This window comes from Taeniopygia guttata, chromosome 13 (assembly GCF_048771995.1).
Source record: "Taeniopygia guttata chromosome 13, bTaeGut7.mat, whole genome shotgun sequence".
Lineage (NCBI taxonomy): Eukaryota > Metazoa > Chordata > Aves > Passeriformes > Estrildidae > Taeniopygia > Taeniopygia guttata.
The window spans coordinates 2,238,470-2,245,850 of NC_133038.1; positions in this window are offsets into that span (position 1 = coordinate 2,238,470).

A 7,381-nucleotide genomic window follows, 5' to 3' on the forward strand; every position below is an offset into this window, starting at 1 on the left:
ATATAAACCTGAACCCCACTAAATGTTGTTTTAGGCAGAAAATTAGCTCCCAAACATTTAAATACATTGGTGTGCATCCTGTCCCAAGGACTGGCCTTAGCAGGGCTCTTCCTTTCTCTCCCAAATCTGGACTTTATCAATGTATATGACTTAATAACTTTATTTTGAACTCTGCTAGAAAGGAAGCTTTTGGCAAGTAGCATTTATCACAGAAGAGCAGAACTCAGTATGAAACAAAAAAGCTTAAACAAGTCCCTGCCCAGCAATGTGATGGGAAGGAGTGGAAGTGAGTCATTAGTAGGAGACAACTTGGCTTCCCTTCAGAACTGTATTTATGGTGAGTGACTAGAGAATACCTTGAGTATACACCTCCATGCAAATGCCAGAACATGCAGATCACTGGGTAAGCCCAGGGCTGGGGAACAGCACAGCTCTCCTGCTGGGCCAGCCTAATCCAGGATTCGCTGTTTTGCCAATGCAATTTAGGAACCACATCAGAGATGAGGAGCTGGGCTCTGCAGAGCAGGGGCAGGCTGAAGGTAGTGCCTGAGGGCTGTGCTGAATGCTGATCAGCAGCAGGAACATGTGGAAATACGAAGGAATGAAGAAGCAAAGGCTGCAAGGTCTGGTTGTCCACAGGGAAGCTGATGCAACAGGAGGGGAAGCAGCTGTGCTTCTGTCACACCTGGACCCTGGAATGGATTCCATCAGCCTGTCCTGACACATAGACATATTTCTGTACATACCTAGATCTATATCCTAAATCTCACCAGAATGAATGTGTTTGGACCCAAGTGAGGTACCTGCCCAAAACAAACCTGTGCCCTAAAAGATGAAAAGGTGGCTTGGGGTGAAGGCACAAGCTGGCCCAGCCTGCAACCCTTTCTCAGTTAATGATGTAGGTGGGAAGGGATGGTGAAAAAGCAAACAGCCTGCTGACCTACATAATCCCCCATAAATCTGTCTGTCCCTACCCCAGTGCTACCAGTTCCCATTAACTTCTCCCAGGCTCCTGGGGACACTTTTGCTTTTCCCAGGAATGCAAGTTGATGGGATTTGCAGGCATTGGGCAAGGCAGAAATGCCAGCACCTGATCCAAATTAAGTAGTCCTTGACTTCTGCAGCAATCAGCAGAGTTTCACATGTGGAAAAATACGTGTGCTATGTACTTTATTTTGCAGCATTTTGTCAAGGCGGTTGTCCTGGCTAATTTCTGCTACTGGTAAATAAAAATGGAGAAATGCATCCCCAAGGACAGCTGAACATCAGGATCACCTGAGTTGTGGACTCCTCCAAACTCGTGTTTGAAATATATCCACTGTGCAGGAGAATGTGCTCTGCTTTTTTGAGCACCTGCCTCTGTGCATGAGGAAGAACTTCTGTACTGGGAGGGTGACTGAGCGCTGGGACAGAGGGGCTCTGGAGCCTCCTTCCCTGGAGATATCAAAAACACCTGGACACAATCCTGAGTAATGTGGTCTAGGGGATCCTGCTTGAGCAGGGAGTTGGACTAGATGAGTTCCAGTGGTCCCTTACAATGTGAACCATTCCCCGACTCCTGTGCTTCAGTAACTGCATGGGCACAGCCATAGCCTGTGGTCTGAGGGGAGGCTGGGCCACCTTCTCATGTTTTTAGCTGAGAAAAAATAATGCCAAAGCCTAGAGGTGGCACAGAGCTCCTTCTGTTGCACTTACACCAAAGAGTAAGCACATTCCATGGTGGCTTGTACTGTACAAAATTATCAAAGGCAAACAGATAAATTGGAAATTCTTGCAGGAATAAGACATGAAGGAAACTGGCAACACAAGCAGTGCAAAGGGAGTGTGGTGGAGAGTGAAGAGTTAAGCTTCCTGGCTGACCAAAGCTGTGAAAATAGACACCAACCTGCCTGGGAGGAGGCAGTGAACTCTTTCCCACTCCAAAGCTCTGCAATGGCTGAGACATCAAAACCCCAGCACAATATAAACCTAACAATAGGGTCTGACAGCTGCACAGTGTTTGAACAACGCCTCAGATGGGGAAACTTGTGAAATCCTCTATATCCCACCGGAGCATGGGAGCTGCAGCTTTTCCTGGTTTCTCTGGCTGTACTTTCCCTTAAACCAGAGACTGTGCCCCTGGTCTCACCACATCCTTTCAGGGACTCAGCTCACACCCACAGCCACCAAGCTTTGGATTTACTCCCTAAATACATTTCCTCTGGCAGCAGAGTGCTGATCCCTTCCTTTGAAGAGCTCATTCTCTTATGGCATCTTCATGAATGGGTGCTCTGGGTAAACTCGAGGGGGTCTCACTCCAAGCAGCTGCCCCGTTAGCACCTGATGATGGCTAATAATAATGATTAATGAATCTTAATCTTCCTGCCACAATTCTCTTTCATTAATATTTATATTTGGCAGATGTACCCCCAAGGGATAAATTGAGCTCCTAAGTATTAATCTGCTATGTACAGCTGGTATTTTCTGTAGAAACTTTGAGGACATTCTTTGAAAGAGCATATTATGTGCAAGTTTATTTTCAATTGTTAATGCTGTCACATGTCAGCATAGAGAAGAATGTTTATTTTAGGCTTCTTCATCTGATGAAGTAAAAAAACTCCCTTAGATACCAACATTTTCATGAAAAAAGGGATCTGATGTAAAGGAATGATTACACACTTAAACAACTGGCATTACCACAGAGGTCAAGCTCAGCTATTGATATACCACTAAGCTTCCTAATTACAATAGGGTGTAATTTAAGGCATCTTTAACTGTCAGTGATTAAACATGTGCCATTTTCTAGTTAGATGTATGTGTTCAGCTTCAAAAAAAAAAGTCTTGTGAAGCATTTTTGGAAGCATAAACATTCAATTAAATGATCTAGTTTAGTCCTCATAATTGGGCTGAAGTCTGTTTATAACTAATTCATGACACAACATAATTAGCCAAATGATTAATTGGTAATTACGCTATGAAAACAAATCAATCATTGTGTTTCTCAAATCAAGATCCTCTCTCTACACCATTGCAAACCATTTGGCTCTGGTCTGTGACTGCCTTGATTTATTTCTAGTTATCCATCTATGTCCTGGCTATGAAAGTTGGAGGAATCTCCTCCTGGCTCTCAGCAATGCACTGACAGCTGTAGCAACAGGCAGCATCAAAAACATTTTCCATTTTTTTAGCATTTCATTACCCTCTCCAGACGTGCCTGAACCTGCTGGCTGGATATTGCTTTTCTTTGACCGTGCTCTCTCTTGAAAGTAGGAAGGGGAATCTTGCAATTATGTTCATATAGAGACTAAGAAAATGAGCAGATGAGGATGTGAAATACAGTCATCCTTTTTGTCTGAAACACTCCTCAGCCTGCAGGGCCTTCAACCTTACAGCTTCCAAAATGAATTGTTAAACCATGTTGGCACAGGGAAAGCACCAGCAGACTTTATATTTAAAAAAAGAAGCTGCTTGCACAGTTGTGAGTTTTCTCCAGGAACTGCTGGGAATGCTCCAGCCTTTGGGAAACGTGACCACCATGTCCAGCACAGGGAGGGACAACTGAGCTCTCCCCAGAGGATCTGGGGACAGCAATGGGCACGAAGGAGCTCCACAGCCAGAACAGCCTCAAAACACAGTCACAGAGCAATTTAGGTTGGGAAAGCCCTCTGAGATCATTGAGTCCAACCATTAACCCTGCACTACCAAGTGCACCACTAACCCACGTCTCCAAGTGCCACATCCACATGGCTTCCAAATCCCTGCAGGGATGATCACTCCATCACTTCCCTAGGAATCCTATTCCAACGCTTCTGGTGAAGAAATCTTCCCTAATTGCCAACATAAACCTCCCCTGTGCAACCTGAGGCTGTTTCCTCTTGTCCTAGAAGATTACAAAAATGGGAAAATAAATCTTTAAGTGGCTGATAAACACTTTTATCTTTGCTTGTTCTCAGAAAGAGAAGGAAAATATGAAATGCTTTACGAGGAAGTACACTGGCAGAAAGGAGAGATGAGCTCTCAGGGAATGTGCTGGTCATCTGGAGAGAAAAGAGACCGTGCTTTAGCAGGGAGCACAACAATTCTAAAACAGACCAAAATTGAAGGTTGTTCAGAATTTTGTGAGGAAAGATTTCACAGGACATGCTTAAACAAGCAGGGCAGGCAGATGGGGTGTAAAACCACCCATGGGAGGTGGCTGGGTTCGTGACTCGACTGTGATGGAGACGTATCCTGCTGGTCCCACACGGAGCTGGCAGCCCCTGCAAAGCTCTGCGCTGACTTCAGATGTGCAGCCAAGATTAACCACAAAGCCCCTGCTGCCTGATGGGCCATTTGCCAAATAGTCCCTGAGTAACCAAAGTCAGATCTACCTGGAGCCCCTTGACAACAAGTCAGATTCCCAGTCTCAGTTTGTCCCAGCTTTTGAGGAACCATGGAGTTAATTTTTATAGCAGCCAGAAACTGAGTGGTGACTCTGGGTGGTGACTCCATGACAGCACTCCACCAAATAATTTTTATTTAAAAGAAGGTGACATTGCTAGGGGACACGGCAGACATCACCTTCTTCATGCTCTAGGTATGATTCATGGCAGATTTAGTATTTTAGCAGGGTAAGTAGCTTCAGTGACATGTTAGAAGTGAGGGTTGAGCTGTTTTTCAGCTCAGGTGCCCTAGGGAGCCTGTGCCGATTGCCAGATTGCTTCCTGGATGAGAGCGTAACTCAGCCATCAAACATTTTTTTACCCTTTGCATTCAGCTTTATGTACCCAAAGCTGTTCCTAATGGGGTGCAGATGTTTCTCAGACTGAGTTGTTACACAGAATGGGCAGGGGAAGGAACTACTGAAAACTTCAGCAGAAACGAAGGGAAATCACGGCACTCTTGAATCAACAGCAATGAAAGGGTTGGGAGAAAAAACACAAACAACCTTTTTTGTTTTTTCACCAATCATTGCTGCTGTCTCATGAGGGAAAGATGGAAGAGGGATAAGGACAACTGGAACTCTGAAAGTTATTAAAACAAAAACTCACAGAAGGAAAAGGAGAAAACAGAGGCTGTGAGTCTGTGCTGGGGTAAGCTGCAGTGAGAGCAGCAGCTTGGGTAGCTCAATCCTGGCCCCAGAACTGCTAATTGCATTAATGGCACAAACTGTGTGACTTCAGGGATAGCAGCACAGCCTCAGCACTACCTGCTGCAGCTATTTCCCTATTTCTCTGTGGGCTCCCCAGGATCTGCTGATGAAGAACAGGACACCTGGGAAGGGACAGGGATGAAGTCACAGCACATCCCGGCATGGTGCCTACAGCTTTGAGATTTGGTTCACACCAGCTAAAGAAAACTCCATGCAGCAGCAAGCAGCTGTGGGGTAATAAAGCAAGCTGGAAGTTCCTGCTTGCCTTCATGTACAGCAGGTCTGGACTAGTTTGATTTACGTGATTTTTCCACTGAGCAGCAGCAGCGATGGATGGAACGGAATGATCTTGGGATAATTTGAGAACAATTCTTCTGGTGCTTCTTCTAAGTCCCTCACTGAGAACATTTTTCTCTCTTCTGTCTTTTTTTTTCTGTCTTTTTGCAAGTAAAATGCTGAGGTTTGAGAGGCAGGGCTGGCAGGCTGGATACCACACGCCCTGTTGAGTGGGATGCTGAGGCTGGAAACAGGAGCTTTCTGCCTCCTCCCTGCACAGTCCCAGCCTGCCCTTGGGAGGACCCTCACTCTCCAGTGCCTATTCCTCACCACATGCTCACACAGCAGTAGCAACAAAAATTCAACCAGCTTTGGACTGACTCCTCTGACATTACTCCTCCTGATAGAGAAAGGCAGAAAGCTGGAAAAATGATGCTGAAACTATTATTTAAAAAAAAAATCACAAATAAAAACAAACTCAGAAAACCTGAGCAGGCAAAAATATTCCATCTGTAAAAATGTCACAGCCACACTTGAAAGGTCACCATTACCTTTGGCCCATTCAGACCACTCTGATGGCTGCATCTGTTGACTGGCACCAGTGTGTACCCTCTGAACGGAAAATAATTGCTTAGGTGATGAGCCAAATGCTGAAAATCATGGTCCTCAAGGTGGTCTGCAGGAGTGGGGGAGCTGCAGCTGCCTTTGCTAGAGAGGCAGGATTAGAGGAAACCCAAGGGCAACGAGGAGCAAAACCATGGCAGGAATTTTAAAGGAAGAAAACAGTTTACTAAACCACTGGCTGGTTGATGATGAGGAAGGTAAACACACTTAATGTTGAAATGAAATGGATTTAAAAGCCATCATGAAAAAATTATCCCAGCTACTGAGTCCTGTAAAAGCTCCTCAGAATGTTCCACAGTTGGAGAGGGCTCATGGTGCCCACCATCACTTGCCACCTGCATCTGCGTCCTCATCCCTGCCCCATCCGAGTGTCTCCAGCAAGTACCACAGTGAAACCTGGGTCATGCTCCTCTGAAACAGGGAAAATCAAAAGAAAGGGCAGAAAGCAGCATTTGGTAGTAGGAGCACAGCCTGGTTTTATCATTATTTAGGGCAAGAAGCTGCCTTTGAAACCAGAAGATGAAGTTTTGAATCGTACCAAAGGAGTGAATTACTGTCTCCTGGCACATGATGCTGCAGGAGAGCCCCAGCTCTGAGCCCCAAGGATGGGACTGACAGCCTAGCTGTGCCTGTTCCATTCCTCAGGGACAAATGGCACATTTTCAGGTTGGTAAAACAAATAACAGCTCGTGCAAAATGCTGGAAGAGACAAAGATCCTTAAGACTGTGATAAAAGACTATTTTTATACTTCATCAGTGCAGGGAAGCCAAGTCATGGTTTCCTCATTATCTGATTAAAAAGAAATAGGGATAGAGATCCTTCCCCCACAGCAAGGAAAACACAGCTTGTGCAAAGCTGATTGATCCTTCCTGCTCTGCTACAAGTGTTAGTCTGGCCTCCCTGAACCCCCTTCTCTGGCATTTGCCCCCTCAGACACGTCAGTCTGGGCACACCTGGGGTGTGCTGAGCCCCAGCAAGAGCCACAAGATCCCGCTCTGCTACGTACCCCAACAGGCAGTGCTTTATCCAAGGTACCAAATCAAGGCACCTGCGTGGGACGAGCTTTTCTCTGCCATGTTCAAAGTCCTCAGATGCAGCTGCAGCATCCAGGTCTGTGCAGAGCCTGAACTGAACACACAGAGCAGGAAAACCCTCGAGCATCCCCCGAGTGCCCGGGGTCTGTCCTGCTGTGCAGAGCCCATCTGGGCACGGCGTGTGCAGGTGAACAGCACCCTCTGCAGCCACCCCGCCTGCCAGAGCAGGAAAAGCAGCCTCGCAGAAGCATTTTAATCCATCTTCCTCTGTAAATGGAGACCGTGAACTCTCCTTAAATTAAGATAAACTTGCAATTGTGATACCAGCTTAATGTA